Source organism: Silene latifolia, chromosome 1 (genome assembly GCF_048544455.1).
Source record: "Silene latifolia isolate original U9 population chromosome 1, ASM4854445v1, whole genome shotgun sequence".
Lineage (NCBI taxonomy): Eukaryota > Viridiplantae > Streptophyta > Magnoliopsida > Caryophyllales > Caryophyllaceae > Silene > Silene latifolia.
This window is the reverse complement of record NC_133526.1, coordinates 89376692-89394142: the sequence shown is the minus strand read 5'-3', so window position 1 is coordinate 89394142 and position 17451 is coordinate 89376692. Positions and strand designations below refer to the sequence as shown.

Here is a 17451-nt window from a genome sequence, read left to right as displayed (position 1 = left end):
CGCTTGGCACAAAGTCAAGCCCTCAGTTCGTTCATTGTTGCAGGAGAGGCCGAGGGAGACGATAGAAGCAAGAAGGGTTCTACCCAAGACATCATTCTACAAGCCACGGGTGGTAACGATACTTGCTCTGGAATTACACCCGGAACAATTGGCGCCGTCTGTGGGGATAGACACTAGAAGCTAGTCACATTCATTCCCAAACAAAAAAAAAACCAACAAAAACCCACCCAAAAAGCTAAGAAAATGTCGAAACAACAAGATGCGTCGTAGAAGACGAAACCGCATTTTACCAAGATGATACCTTCAACAATTTCGAGTCATACGACCCTCCACCGGCGGTGTAATCCAACCGGAGTTCGGGATGCCATCAATACCCGACACGCCGCTGCCAGCCAACCAGGTCACCATCATGGGACGTGTGGTTGATGTGGCAAGACTGAAAATGCTCCTAGACCTAATTAGTGGTACGCCCGCTCACACTGTCACGCCGACAAGAGCGGCGGAAACCGGTCCGGGAGACCGGGGCCCAGAATGTGACTCCAAGAAATTTGAACGGAGCGCTAGGAGAAGCCGACCCAGTCAAGGCGCCAGGGGAGCCCAAAGTGGGCGCGGTAGACCTAAGTCCTTCCCGCACTCGTGGGAGGACAGCGTCCCCGCCACACGAACGAGGCTCACCCCGAAGGAGCCAGAGGAGTCCGACTCAGCAGAGTTGGAGAAGAAGTCCGAGTCGAAGAAGGAGCCCCTCCCGCTACGGGGGAGGAGCCAGGTTAGGGATGCGAGGAGCCGATCGCCGCGTGTCGTTCGACACGTGGTTGGCGACCCCTCAACGCCACGTCCTAGAAGTCCCGGTGCCAAATAAACTCAAGCCGCCACCTCGTCATACAAGGGGGATGGTGATCCGATCGACCACGCCGAGGCCTTCGAGTCTTACATGTCGGTATGGGAGCAGCCCGATGAGGGCAGTGCCGAATTTTCCCAACAACTCGCATGGGATGGCTCAGAGCTGGTACAAAGGGCTTCCGGATGGCTCGGTATACTATTACGCCGACCTGAAGGGCGCTTTCCTAGCCCAATACTCCTGCAATAAGAGAAGGGCCGTAGAGACATCTGACCTCCTGACTATCAGACAGGAGGGGGGCGAGTCTCTCCGGAGCTACGTGAAGAGGTTCGATGGAAAGGTCCAGCAGATCCGAGAAATTAATCCCGAGCTGGCGGCCTTCGCACTAATGAAGGGCCTCCCAAGGGGAGCCTTAAAAAACGAGCTCATCAAGAGCGGAGGCCTGGGCCGGACGCCGCCGAAAGTTGGCCGACCAAGCCATCAAGGTGGAAGATTACCACAAGACACGGGAAGATCCCCATGAAGCCGAGCACTCGAAAAAGAAGAGTCACAGCGGGATAGTCGGGACGAAGGACGCCGCGACAACAACGGCTCGCGGTCCGATGGAAGACGCCGTGAGAATAACAGATCACGGTCGGACGGACCCGACCAGGAAGCAAGACTCGGCAGCGCCGGGTGGAATTCAGAACGTACCACCGAGGCGGTATAGTGAAAAAACCCCTCTCGTCGTATCGCCGCCGAAGTCTTCGCCCGAGCAAAACGAGGGCCGGAAGTGGGAGAGACCCCCCAAGCCGAAAAGTGACGGCGACACGAGCCAGTATTGTGAGTACCACGGCCACACCGGCCATTTAACCAACGACTGCCGCCATCTGAAGAATGCCATAGAGGAGCTGATCCGGAAGGGAAGCCTCGGCAAGTACGTTGCAAAAGGCCAAAAGACCGACGCCGGCGGTTCAGATAGGAAGTCCGTCTTCGAGCGGATAGGCGTGATTCATATTGTCATCGGGGCAACGAACGGAGGGTCCGCTCATGGGCACAAGCGGCACCTAAACGAGCTATATCAGGCCATCAACTTTGTACCCAACTCAAGGATCCCCTCTGCAAGCATCCCCGATATGACTATCGGAAGAAAGGACTACGAAGGGGTCATCACCCCTCACACGGCCGACCCGCTTGTAGTCAATTTGGACATATCCAACCACCTGGTCAAGAGGTGCCTGATTGACACAGGTGCATACACGAACATCATGTTTAGAGAGTGCTTCCTCGGCCTCGGCCTGAAGATCAGGGACTTAAGCCCCTGTACCAACCCCCTATACAGCTTCTCTGGGGCCGGCCTGGTGCCGCTGGGATCAATCAGACTCCCAGTGACGTTCGGCGAAAAAAACGCGGCTAAAAACGTCCTAGCTGAGTTCGTCGTCATCGACGGCTCGTCCGCCTACAATGTTCTCATAGGTCGAGTCACCCTGAGCGAGGCCGACGCAGTAATGTCCATCCGGGCCCTAACGCTGATGTATGTCTCAGACCGGGGGGAAGCGCATAAGCTCGTCTCCAAAGACGAGAAGGACGAGGTGGTCAACGTCCAGATAGCTGCCCGAGGTTGCAACATGCAATCCCTCAAAGAGGCGAGGAAGTCCGAAAAAGGAAAAAGCCCGTCCTTACAGCATGAGGGCGACCTCATGGATACAATTAGTGGCTGACCGGGGAGGTATGCCCGCGATGAGCCGTTAGGGCATTGGTGATCTCGTAGAAGTTTATGTAGCTGCGGAGGTGTCCAAAATTGATGTGGACACCCCAACGCATGTTTTTACCTAATAAAAACCATCCGAGCCTTCCGTCAAAACAAAATTTTCCCGTCAATTATCTATCAAGAAGTAGACGCCGGCTCACACTGTCATACCGACAAGAGCGGCAGTCTCCATCAAGAAATTAGCGCCGTCGCAGTCACTCCAAGTGGTAGACGCCACGTAACACGCTATCAAGAAGTAGACGCCGGCTCACACTGTCATACCGACAAGAGCGGCAGTCTCCATCAAGAAATTAGCGCCGTCGCAGTCACCCCAAGTAGTAGACGCCACAAGGATCACCCCAAGAGGTTTGATGCCGTCGCGATCACTCCAAGTGGTAGACGCCACGTAACACGCTATCAAGAAGTAGACGCCGGCTCACACTGTCATACCGACAAGAGCGGCAGTCTCCATCAAGAAATTAGCGCCGTCGCAGTCACCCCAAGTAGTAGACGCCACGGCAGTCACCCCAAGAGGTTTGATGCCGTCGCGGTCACTCCAAGTGGTAGACGCCACGTAACACGCTATCAAGAAGTAGACGCCGGCTCACACTGTCATACCGACAAGAGCGGCGGTCTCCATCAAGAAATTAGCGCCGTCGCAGTCACCCCAAGTAGTAGACGCCACGGCAGTCACCCCAAGAGGTTTGATGCCGTCGCAGTCACTCCAAGTGGTAGACGCCACGTAACACGCTATCAAGAAGTAGACGCCGGCTCACACTGTCATACCGACAAGAGCGGCAGTCTCCATCAAGAAATTAGCGCCGTCGCAGTCACCCCAAGTAGTAGACGCCACGGCAGTCACCCCAAGAGGTTTGATGCCGTCGCAGTCACTCCAAGTGGTAGACGCCACGTAACACGCTATCAAGAAGTAGACGCGGCTCACACTTTGTCATACCGACAAGAGCGGCAGTCTCCATCAAGAAATTAGCGCCGTCGCAGTCACCCCAAGTAGTAGACGCCACTAGCGATCACCCCAAGAGGTTTGATGCCGTCGCAGTCACTCCAAGTGGTAGACGCCACGTAACACGCTATCAAGAAGTAGACGCCGGCTCACACTGTCATACCGACAAGAGCGGCAGTCTCCATCAAGAAATTAGCGCCGTCGCAGTCACCCCAAGTAGTAGACGCCACTAGCGATCACCCCAAGAGGTTTGATGCCGTCGCGGTCACTCCAAGTGGTAGACGCCACGTAACACGCTATCAAGAAGTAGACGCGGCTCACACTTTGTCATACCGACAAGAGCGGCAGTCTCCATCAAGAAATTAGCGCCGTCGCAGTCACCCCAAGTAGTAGACGCCACGGCAATCACCCCAAGAGGTTTGATGCCGTCGCAGTCACTCCAAGTGGTAGACGCCACGTAACACGCTATCAAGAAGTAGACGCCGGCTCACACTGTCATACCGACAAGAGCGGCAGTCTCCATCAAGAAATTAGCGCCGTCGCAGTCACCCCAAGTAGTAGACGCCACGGCAGTCACCCCAAGAGGTTTGATGCCGTCGCAGTCACTCCAAGTGGTAGACGCCACGTAACACGCTATCAAGAAGTAGACGCCGGCTCACCTTTGTCATACCGACAAGAGCGGCGTCTCCATCAAGAAATTAGCGCCGTCGCAGTCACCCCAAGTAGTAGACGCCACGGCAGTCACCCCAAGAGGTTTGATGCCGTCGCAGTCACTCCAAGTGGTAGACGCCACGTAACACGCTATCAAGAAGTAGACGCCGGCTCACACTGTCATACCGACAAGAGCGGCAGTCTCCATCAAGAAATTAGCGCCGTCGCAGTCACCCCAAGTAGTAGACGCCACGGCAGTCAACCTAAGAGGTTTGATGCCGTCGCGGTCACCCCAAGTGGTGGACACCACGTAACACGCTATCATGAAGTAGCCGCCGGCTCACACTGTCGCAAAAACAAACGAAACGTTTTGGAAGCGTTGAAACAAAGTTGAGATACGCACCCTAAAAGGGGGCGCTCAATTAGAAGTACAGGAAGACAACTCTGAAAAAGATGAGATAAAGACCTCGGCCAGGCCGAAGGCGAAAGAAACGAACTATTATTAGAAGATAAGTTACAAGTAAAGATTACAAGTGAAAAGAATACAGACGACGGCCGTCCCCCAGGGGATCACCGAAAAACTACCATTATGTTCATGTACCAAGAGACGGCGGGGAGGAAAGGGTGAGTAATCGGCCCCGGACGGCCAAGCGCAGATCTCTTTGTAAACTTGTTCTCATCAAGCCGCATCTTCTTGGTGGGCGGCCAGCGACTTTTCTAGCGACCTCGGCCTTGGCTTCGGCGGCCTGTTTGCCCTCATCCTTTCGGCTTCTTCCTTAGCCACCCGAGCCCTCTCAGCAAGAGCTGCTTTCTCCGCGGCCGCCTCCCTCTCCATCTTTGCCTTCACCGCCTCCTTGGCCTCCTCCACCGCCGGATCAAATTTTCCGAAGATTAAGAAGACAAAGACAACCCTTGAAAGTTTGGAGAGATGAAGATTTTGGAGAAAATTTTTGAAAACAAAATGGAGGCCAAAATCACGGGATAACTGCCCTATTTATAGAGAAAAGCCCGTAAAGAAGGACCAATCAGGGCACAGCCCATGAAGCGTCAACCAATCAACGAACACACACGTGTCAAGCATGCAACCGCGGGATGTCAATCGTCGCAACAGTTGAATGTCAATCAATGCAACAGTGACCAGACGTCTTCAACACGCCTATTCACATCCCTTCGACTGTTCATCTCCCACAAATTCCTAGGTATCTAGTCTCCGCCGGCTATCGATCAACCAAGCCAGGAAGCACCGGCCGGGGGCAATCAAAGTCAACCGGCACTCTCAGCCCTGGTCTCGGCCAGCGTCATGTTCTTTTCCACATCGGATACCCTTTACGCATCCATGTGGAGGGGGGATATGGTATATGGTACGGCCTAACAAGAGCCCCGCCGATACACAAGAAGACACCGATACAGAAACGTTTGCGAAATTTACTTAGTGCAGAATATACGCTCAGCATACATCGGAGCCCATACCACGGCATAGACTACGCTGGGGGCAAATTGATGGGGCATATTCTGCACCTCTGACAAAGTCAACACACTGAGCAAGGTCAAAGATATCCACAGCAAGTCAACGACTTAGTGGGCCTAGCCGATGCAGCCCATCGGCCTGTCACCTGGGTCACGGCGACAACTAGCGCCCGGGGCACATATCCGCGTACTCACATCCAGGACCCTCGGCCGGCCTGCCATAGGTCCATCGGCCGAGGGTAGAACGGTCTTTCCACCTGATAGCCAATTGGCCACTTGGCCACTACGTGACAAAAGGTGAAAGCCTATAAATACTCCTCAACCTTCTTTGAGGAAGGCATCCAACTAATCCACAACAAAACCTAAGTACACTATTCATCTGGTAATATCTCCCTTATCTCTCTACAATACATACCTAGCCAAGCAACACAGCTTAATCCTTTAAGTTTACTGACTTGGGCGTCGGAGTGAGTACGCTTGGCACAAAGCCAAGCCCTCAGTTCGTTCATTGTTGCAGGAGAGGCCGAGGGAGACGATAGAAGCAAGAAGGGTTCTACCCAAGACATCATTCTACAAGCCACGGGTGGTAACGATACTTGCTCTGGAATTACACCCGGAACACACTTGTAAAATGTTAAAATTATATAAATTCAAAATTTCCGTCACAAAAATTCAAACTTACACTCTTAAAATATTACATTTACACTCGTAAAACATCAGATTTACACTTGTAAAATGTTAAAATTATATAAATTCAAAATTTCCGTTACAAAAATTCAAATTTACACTCTTAAAATTTTACATTTACACTCGTAAAACATCACATTTACACTTGTAAAATGTTAAAATTATATAAATTCAAAATTTCCGTCACAAAAAAAACAAATTTACACTCTTAAAATGTTACATTTACACTCGTAAAACCTCACATTTACACTTGTAAAATGTTAAAATTATATAAATTCAAAATTTCCGTCACAAAAATTCAAATTTACACTCTTAAAATGTTACATTTACACTCGTAAAACATCACATTTACACTTGTAAAATGTTAAAATTATATAAATTCAAAATTTCCGTCACAAAAAATCAAATTTACACTCTTAAAATGTTACATTTACACTCGTAAAGCATCACATTTACACTTGTAAAATGTTAAAATTATATAAAATCAAAATTTCCGTCACAAAAAAACAAATTTACACTCTTAAAATGTTACATTTACACTCGTAAAACATCACATTTACACTTGTAAAATATTAAAATTATATAAATTCAAAATTTCCGTCACATTTACACTTGTAAAACTCATACAACATTACATTTACATTTCTGAAATCTAAAACTCAAAACTGATTAATTAGGGGCTAGAGAGAGAAAGAAAAATTAATTAGTGTATAGAAATTTGATTAGTGGTAATTTTTTTTGGTAATTTTCAATCTCAACCACCCATCTCAATCCAACCATCCACATTTTTTTCCTTTTCTTTTTAATAGCCCTTAATCAAAATCATCTCAACCATCCAATGAGTCCATCCAATGGCCCTTAGAAGGACTTATGGACTCAATTGGGAAGGAGGACTCATTAGAACTCCTATATATATATATATATATATATATATATATATATATATATATATATATATATAGGGCGAGATCCCGTACGAACTTATGTTCAGTACGAACGAACTAAGTTTAAAAACTCAAATATAAGATTGTGCGCATTAATCAAAGCTAACCACATTTCCACTGCTTTTTCAATCAACTATCCCACATGCCCCCACATCCCCGTTTCTCTCTCACCCTACCCAGACCTTCATAACGCCGGCGTCGGAGTGCCAGACCTAGCCGACAACCTCCGACAACACCGCCTCTACTCTTCCGAGACCTGTTCCTCATTCTCCCTTCTCCATCTTCTCCCCGTTTTCACTCCGACCCCTGCGCAAGTATTACCCCATCCTCGTACTTTTACCTTTTACCATCGATCATCACCTTCTATTATCATCTCCACTCCGGCCTACCCAGATTCCGACGACATCCCCTGTGTTTGAGACCGTTCACTTCTTTTCTACTTCCCTTAGCGACTTTTAGGGTCCGTTTGGATACAATTTTAGGAGGGAAGGGGAGGGGAGGGGGAGTGAGGGGAGGTGAAGGGAGGGGAGAGAAGGGGAGGGCAAATGGGATGTGGATGTTTGGATAACAAAAATTATGAAGGGAAATGGAAAGGGAGGAAGGAGGGAGATGAAGAATGGATGGAGGATTGAAGGATGCTAGTGATATAATTAGATGTTCAAATAATGTTTTCTTTCCAAATCTTGCCACCATTGGAAAGATTATAGTTTGTTTTATAGGAGAGAAAATAAGTCCTCTCATTTCTCTCCCCCTCCATTTCCTTTCTCCCATATTTTTTATCCAAACAAAGTAAATTAAATCCCTCCCTTTCCCTCCCCTCCCCTTTTCTCCAATTCCTTCAATCCAAACGGACCCTTAAGGGTTTTGGGGCGATTCGTTGTGGTTTACATGGTAAATTGTTGGTGGTGAATAAAGAGCGGGATTCGTGGTGTCGGGCCTTGGATGCCTTCATCTGCGGTGGTAGTGGCTCTGGTGATGTCGAATTTGCGGGTGGTGGTCGTGAGAATCAGTCGGGTGCTCTTGTAGGTGTGTGGTGACGGCAATGTGGGCAGTGGGTGGCTGTGCGTGGTGGTGGTCGTGGGAGTGAGCGGAGGTGGTGGTGGACTAGTCATGTGTGATGATGGTATGTGGATACATTGAATAATACTTCTAGATACACTTATATATTACTCTGTATACATGTATATATTACTCACCAAATATCCATGTCCGATTCAGAAGGCATGCCATCCAGAAGGAGATTGAGGTGTGGTTCGGTGAGATTGCAGTTCAGAAGGATGACAGGCTGCTGCAACTCCTGCTATTGTCGGTTAAAACAGAAATTTCAAAAATACACTTTTGGTCAAACTCAAAAGGTCGTTGAAGAAGCCAAATTTGTAGTCAGATTCCCTTACTTTCAGGTAATTCCATCGGGTTTTCCGTATATCATTATTCGTTTGTTTCTGTTAAAATTTCCTGGATTCCATCGGGTTTTGAAATATGAATTTTATGAATCATGAAGTTTTGGTAAGAGTACAATGTACCGCTCCACAAGTGCATAAAAATCTGAAACTCAATGACTAATTTGATGCACCTGATTGTTTGGGCAGTCAGTTGAGAATTTTGAAGGTGCAGTAGTTCCTGAGTGAGTCAGTTTAATGGTGACACTATCATCTAATTCATCTTTCCTGCTATGCAATCCATTTGAATGAATACTAAAAGACCAATAGAGGAGGCACTAGTACTAAAAGACCATGTTCAACAATGAGAATTTTACACGTAAATAAATTTTGCTTTCAATCAACTCTAACTTAGCTCCAATTACAATCCTGTGGCCCTCAAAATGTTTCATAATTATTTACACATAGGAGTAATTTTTGGTTCTGTACATGAACCTGATCTCGTTGGCAAAAAACCAGAAGAGAACTATAAAATATCCAGTATCAATATAATATAGCTCGCAACATAAACACTATAATTAGCAAGCTAGCTCCTATGGGCTTATGCCAGCGAGGCATGGTGGTGGTCGGAGTAAAAGATGCTTGTTGTTGGTGACGACTTGTTGTCGAGTTGAAGACTAGGGGTGATGGGTCACGGGTGTGGTGTTAGTGAGGGGGTGGGGTGGTACTTTGTATTTTTGTGTATGTACTATATTTGGATACACAAAATACGTTACCAGATACATGGATGAATACTACCACATACACATATCGATGTGTGTATCTAGAGTATTAATTTGTGAATCTGGGACAGTAATATGTGTATCTAGAGTATTAATTTGTGAATCTGGGGCAGTAATATGTGTATCTAGAGGATTAATTTGTGAATCTGGGACAGTAATATGTGTATCTAGAGGATTAATTCGTGAATCTGGGACAGTAATATGTGTATCTACTCCTATATAGGTAATTTCTCTTTTCTTAAATTGAAGAAAACAAGAATAGGATCCTCTTAGTCCACTTGCAAAGGTTCTTTTGATTCTCGTTTGATTCAGGATGAATTTTTCAATACAATATTGTGCCTATCTTGTTGATGATCAAAATATTTCATCAGTACAAGCGTACGACACTTTTTAGTTTGGTTTTAGTTCTTATGAAATGAATAATATGGATTAAGTTTGAATTAATGTAAATGAGCTTATATGATTATGCAACATGTTTCTGGTCTATTAAGTCACTTATTATGTAAACTTCAATGATTAAATAATATTTATAATCCTTGATTTGTAATGCTTAATTTGCTTTCTTATTTTGTTTTACGTGTCTTTTCACAACAGATTTCAGGAGAATATAAATATCTATCATTGTCTCAAAATAAACTACTCCCTCCGTCCCGATCATTTAGCTATCAAACTCTTTAATTTAACCCACCCTTGTTTGTAGTTTTGGTGCCAACTAGCCTATTCGTGTGGTGTATAGTTAGAGCAGCTACTGAGAATGTTTTATTAAATTTAATTGAGTTTGCTAGAAGCGTATAATTATTTGATTTTTCAGTTCTCAGTCGTTTAGCTAGCTTTTGCTTTAGCTTGGCTTGCCGATTTCAAATCATCCATATGTATAGGTTACTTTTTGATTTATGTCTTTCTCTCCTGTTTATGCTAGCAAGCAGCAGCACCATGGTCCAAAACCAGGTTGTCGTTCAACTTCATGCCTGCAACAATTTATGATGTTAAGTTGTTGTACCCTCTCTGCTGCTCTCTTTTGTACCCATGTCAGCCTATTAACTGTGGTGGGTGGTGTTGTGTTGAGGTGTTGACTTTTTTATTATCCTTGTTCATATTGTCTTGCATCTGGTTCTATTTCATTTAAATTGGTTAACTGCAAAATTGGACTGGGGGTGTTAAGTTGTCACTGTTTAATCTGTCACTTTTGTTTTGGTTAAATTAGATCTATTCATTCCATTAAGTTTGGTTTAGCGTTCTCCTGTTTGTTTGCGGGTATACTGGTAGGCTGATTGCTAGTGGAGGACTACATAAAATCTTGCCAGTCACGCAAAAGATACATATGCCATAGTTAAACTGAATTCCTCTAGGTTTGACTAATTTTGGGTGTATAGATTTGGGCATATTACTTCTCAGTCGTATATTCCTTTATCATTAAATTGGAAATAAAATGAAAGTTATTAATTTCACTTTGATATATACTCTTTCATCAAACTAGTGTATCTAGCTAGCTAAAGCTATGTATCTAGAAACTAGAAAGAGTGTATCTAGCATACATCTAGCAACTTAAAGTATTGTATCTAGCTAGCTAGAGGTATGTATCTAGCAACTTAAACGAGTGTATCTAGCTAGCTAGAGGTATGTATCTAGCAAATTATAGGAGTGTTTCTAGCTAACTAGAGGTATGTATCTAACAATTTAAACGAGTGTATCTACTTAGACGTTCTAATGTCGATTGTTTTTATTTATTATATGCATAATTAAGTTGAATTTGGCTCAACCGATCACCTAAGTCCGCAATTTGGGAATCATGCCATCATAAAATGAACTCTTATATGGAAAAAGTTAATTGTTATATCCTCGTTTTCTCGTCCAACCTCACCCTTAATCCCACGGGAGATGGAGGCAGATAATTTTAGCGTTGTGACGTCCTTATGGCAATTGGGTTGATGTGATTTTGGTGCAACTGATCTCCTTTTGTCTCCAATTTGAACGATCCTATATTCCATCAATGAACTTTAATTGACATGGAATATTTGAATTTCTATATTCAAAGCCCTCGAGATTGAGGCAGAGGGTTTTAGCTTCTTGACGTTCTAGTGTCATATGGTTTGATGTATTATAAGCCCAGGACGTGATTTTGACTGTCGGTTTCTTATTTTGAGTCGAGTTATATGATTTGGGATACTGCCATAAAGGTTAGAACTTAGAAGGGCAAAGCACATAGGTTGTTATCTTTTTTTTTTTAGAGTGAGGGATTGAGCCTTTCTCAAATCCCTGGTAATCTGAAATACTTGATTGCATTCTGGTCGAGGGATTATATCTTAGTGTGGTAATGTTTGTGAAAAGTGTGTGTTTCTTTATAGCTTGACTAACCTACTCTTAGTTCATGCGATTACACAGGTGAAAGCTCTATCAGTATTAACAGAGAGAATTCCACAAAGTAGAAGAATTGGTTTCCTTTTGTGTTTTCTAGATATAGTTGAAAGTATAGCATTGAGTTTTAATAATATTTGGATTCTGGTCGAGGGATTGTATCTTAGTGTGGTAATTTTCAGACATTAAGCTTAATCTACTTAAGATAGATGGTGGTATGATTGGATTAGAGACTATTATCTTTCAGAGGGTAATAAGTTCTACTATAATTTATGTCGGAAGTTTGTATTCGAGTGTATTATAATCATGTTTGGAAGTTAAAGATGAGATGGAAATGTCTTCTGTTTTAACGCGCAAGCTTTCATCTGTAAACTTTGTCGATTGGCTAGTATAGTTATTGGTAAGAACTAAAGATGCATGTCAAAATGTGTTGCTGTAGTGATGTTATGCTCTGAGAACTATAAGCATATGATGAGGGGAATACGCCTCATGATTACTGCCCAGGTGACTGTGCTCTCTTTGGAGTTTTTCTTGTTTAAAATAAACCCTTCCAAGATCTAGTTTACAATGGAATATTGCACATTTGTTATTATCACTAAAATGTATCCTGATTACCTTCCTCTCATCTAACTGTGGGATTGTTATCAGCATAATGTAAAAGATGGTCGATGGTGAGGACATTCAACCACTAGTCTGCGACAATGGGACTGGAATGGTCAAGGTAAACAATCTAGCAATATCTTTATTTGACAATACTTTGCATAATTTTAACACGTTTAATAATCAACATGTGATTTGTGCTCTAGGCTGGATTTGCCGGGGATGATGCACCTATAGCTGTCTTTCCTAGTATAGTTGCTTGCCCTCGTCACACTGGTGCCATGGTTGGTATGGGTCAGAAAGACGCTTATGTTGGAGAAGAAAATCAATCCAAACATGGTGTTCTCACTTTGAAGTATCCTATTGAATATGGTATTGTTAGCAATTGGGGTGACATGGAGAAGATGAGGCATAATGCCTTCTACAATGAGCTCCGTGTGGTCCCTGAAGAACACCTGGTTCTTCTGACTAAAACACCTCTCAATCCTATGGCTAACCGTGTAAAGATGACTCAGATCATGTTTGAGACTTTTAATACTCCCACTATGTATGTCGCCATTCAGGCTGTCATTTCCCTTTACGTCAGTGGTTGTACAAGAAGTAATTACTGAAACTAAGACACCTAAATCATACATGATCAATTCATGTTAGTTCACTGCATTTTACGTAATCCACAAAAGCAGAATTTGAACTCGAGTCTCGATTTCCTCACACATTTCTATGTTTCCCAGAATACTATTTGATTGACTGTGTGTGTGTATATATTTGAACCATACAGGTATGAATGTATGATGATGGTGTCAGCCGCACTGTCCCCATCTACGAAGAATACGCCCTCCCACATGTTGTCCTTCGTCTTGACCTGGCTGGCCGTGATTTAACAGACTACCTGATGAAAATTCTCACAGAGCGTGGCTACTCTTTTATGATGTCAGCTGAGCGTGAAATAGCAAGGGATATGAAGGAGAAGCTAATATATTGTTATTATACATCTAAATAATTGAACCATAATGTTATTAATCAGTCTGACTTCTTCACATTCAACTATGCAAGTCAGCTTATATGGGCTTTCTCGAATAATCCTTTATCCTCTTGCTTTTCATTTACACGAGAAATTCAGGTTGTTAATGTTCTCAACACATTACTTGGTAGGGCCTAATGTTCAGGCATGTATGTAGAAATCCATAGGCATAGCAAGGTCTACGATTCGAGGAGTGATTTCAATAGAATTATAGAACACTTTATCTCTGATCATATATGTACGTGATAATCTATTCTGATTATTGTTTCGAGATATGCATTGACGCCCTAGGTTGCACGAAAACGGACACGGACACGGACACGGGACACGACACGGACACGGGACACGGCATTCCAATTTTTTTAGGACACGGGACACGGCAAAAAAAAAAAAAAACAATATACATATTAAAATAAAGGGAATTTAACTCCCATTACAACAAACACCTAAACTTTTGTCATTTAAAGCTCAAAAAGTCGTAAAACAACTAATACTAATGTCTTATACATGAAAATCAAATTCTTACAAACAACAAAGTAAATAAGGCAGAATAGAAGTATAACAATGACAAGCATAACTCACTGCCTCACTCTAATTAAAAGGGTAATCTGCAAACAAATCAATGCTACAAAAAGGAAGAATGTGACATACTTCTTTCAAAGCCACTTCTTATTCTCATATATCAGTTATCATATACTCCGTAACTTATTACGGAGTATCATACAACTTATCATACAAAATATCAATGCTGCAATTTACTCTATCAACTAATTTCAAAGCCACTGCTTATTCTCTTTTCTAACTTTATGGCATAGATTATGGTCCCATGAGCTACGGTGTAAGTCGGACTATGAATGCTCATCATGACCTAGGTGGCCAAGGGAGGGTTTCAAGACTTTAAAGACAACTTGAACATATTATTCACTGTTGTGAGGAATTGAAGGGATATCATTGAGGATAATCTAATCAATAATCGTGAATATAGCAAAACCCTAAACTACAAAATTAGGGGAAATTGATTTTGAATAAGAAATAAGAAATTAGGGGAAAATTATTAACCTGATTGTGGTGTTGACGGACGACGACGACAGACCGGCGGCGACGGCAAAGAGCTCCTGTGTCGGCGGCGATGGGAGACTGTTGGTGGTCGATGGAAGGTGTTGTTTTGAAAGGAAATTGGTAAAGGAGTAATGGACTGATATCGTGAAATAAAAATTGGGAATTTGGGATTTGTTTTATTGAAAAGGGCATAAGTGCCGTGTCCATAAAAAACGGACCGTGTCCGACAGTCTTGGACCGTGTCCGACACACCTTCATTTAAAATAAAACCGACGACACGGTTTTTGAAGTGTCCGACACGTTTGGAGCCGTGTCCTAGGCGTGTCCGTGTCCGACACCGTGTCGGACACGCGGAGGCTAAAAAAGTGGAGTGTCCGTGCAACCTAGTTGACGCCATGCTTTTAGATGCACTTTTACACTGTTTAACACTAATTTTTTGAGAGTTTTAACATTTACTTCCGGATACATTTTATACTCTTTGCGGATACATTTTATATTGTTTGCAGATACACTCTGTCTAAAGTATTAGGAGTGTTAATAATAACTCCCGGATACATTTTATACTATTTTCGGTTGCGGATACATGTTACATTATTTGCGGATACACTTTGTGTCAAGAGTTGGGAGTTTTAACACCAAATCCCGAATACGTTTTATACTACTTGCGGATACGTTTTACATTATTCGCGGATACACTTTGTGTAATCCCGGACACATTTTGTACTTTTTGCTGATGCGTTTTACATTATTTGCGGATAGCTTTGTGTAAAATGTTAGGAGTTTTATCTCGGATACATTTTATAATATTTGCGGATACACTTTGTGTTAAGTGTGTATCCACCACGCCATACAAACACCACCATTACTGACTAACCAAACACCAGTCGGTCAATCACTCTCACCGCCACCATCACTCACCCCACGACCATGACCACCTATCACCACACCCACAACTCAACTCATGAACCCCCACCCATGGACAGTAACAACCACCACCACCTACCACTCGCCACTGACATCACTGATAACCCCAGGAGGGTGCCGGCTACCGCCACTTAGATACACGAACACTACATCCAGATACACAAACACCAGGTCTAGATACACAAGTAGAAGACCCCACCACTCACGCCGGCGACATGACGGACAACCCCTGAACGGTGGTCACGACATCAGCAGCCACCCCCTCACCCCCTATGATCATATGCGTGGCTCGCTAAGGGCTCTGGTTGGTCAACGCCGGCGGCGGGATTTGAAAGGTAACAATTAACGATACTAGTATTTGAAAGGTTACCATCGAGATTTCGTCGCCATCTTAGTGGTCTTAAACTCATTGGCTTCGACGACGATCTCCAGAACTCTTTCGCATGTAATACGTCGGCATCGAGGAGTGACGAACGGTCATTGGAGAGGTGAGGAAAAAAAAGGCTTGAATGATGGATAATGGATGCCGACGGTCAAGATACACCAACACTAAGTCGCCGGCGTGTTTCTCCGGCATCATAAACTGCCGGCAGCGTCGCCGTTAACCGTGGTGGTGTGTCGCTGTTCGTTACTGAGTGGAATATGTATGTGCGAGAAGGTGGGGGTAGGGAGTGCTGGGCTAATTTTGTTTGTAATCTAGGCCTTTGATTGATTTAGATCTAATGGTTCTTGACGAGTTCGTACAGTTCGCACCGTAAAATAGTTCGCACGGGATCTGATTCATATATATATATAGTCAAGTTCAAATGAGTCCACCTAAAATGGTGAGTCCTTAAGTCCTAATCTAAGCCATTGATCTCTTAAGATTGATGGTTGAGATTTGAAACTTTTTAAATGAAACTTTAGTGTTTTATAATTGTAACTTTAATCTGTAAATGTAACTTTAATTCTTTATAAATCTAAATTTAATCTCTTATAATAATTTTGTAAAAGAAAAATTTAAATTTATTTTATACAATGTAATTTTAAATTTAAATTTGATTTCTTGAGTGAAACTTTAATGTTTTACGAGTGGATTTTAATACTTAAAAGTGAAACTTTAATTTTTTTTAGGTCAATTTTCAATGTAAAATTTGAATTTATGTAATAATGTAATTGTGACTAAAATTTATATAATTTCACTAATTTTAGAGTGAAACTTTAATGTTCTACGAGTGAAACTTTAATGCTTAAAAATGAAATTTTAGTTTTTTAGGTCATTTTTAATTATAAAAATTAAATTTATATTTTAATGTAACTGTTATTAAAATTTATGTAATTTCACTGATTTAGAGTAAAACTTTAATTTTTTACAAGTGAAACTTTTATGCTTAAAACTGAAACTTTTATTTTTACAAGTCATTTTGCGACATAAAAATTGGAATTTATGTAATAACGTAATTCTGACTATATTTTATGTAATTTCAAAAAATTTTGAGTAAAATTTTAAAATTTTACGAGTGAAATTTTAATGGTAATGAGTGACTTTACATTTTTTTAGGCCATTTTTAATTTAAATATTGGAATTTCACTAATTTATACGGAGAAAATGGAACTTTAATGTCAAACGAGTGAAACTTTATTGGCATACGTTTGTAACTTTATTGCTTAACGAGTAATTTTATATATAAAATTTTTATTTAACTTTAACGGTATATAATTGAAACTTTAATGGTAAATGTTTGAAACTTTAATTTTAACAAGTCATGTAATTAGTCATGTTTTCTACGGCTTATATGAACCACCACCACTTTCACCTCCACCATCAACCACCACCTTCACTTCCAAGAACACCACCACCGTGTCAGTCTCACCTCACCTGAGCCACAACCACAAACACGACATCCCCACCCAAAGAATTTCAATCGGAAAAAAACAGAAAAACAAAAAAAATCTAAAATAAATCTGAAACTTTTTTTGTATACAACTACCACCTCTTTCTCTTCCGCCTCACGCACCAACCACCCGACCACACCACCACGCACACGACACGAATCTTAGGGTTCCAGATCTGG

The 17451-nt window shown here is 42.8% G+C and overlaps 1 long non-coding RNA gene across 1 annotated transcript; it reads left to right on the top strand.

The window, feature by feature from the left end:
* Positions 1-7382: 7382 nt before the first annotated feature.
* LOC141607669 (uncharacterized) lies at positions 7383-14882 on the top strand. The gene is made up of 8 exons (XR_012526935.1): positions 7383-7737; positions 8138-8400; positions 8496-8677; positions 10358-10386; positions 12442-12514; positions 12600-12732; positions 13172-13698; positions 14861-14882. It is a non-coding gene; the product is annotated as an uncharacterized LOC141607669 (long non-coding RNA).
* Positions 14883-17451: the final 2569 nt, after the last annotated feature.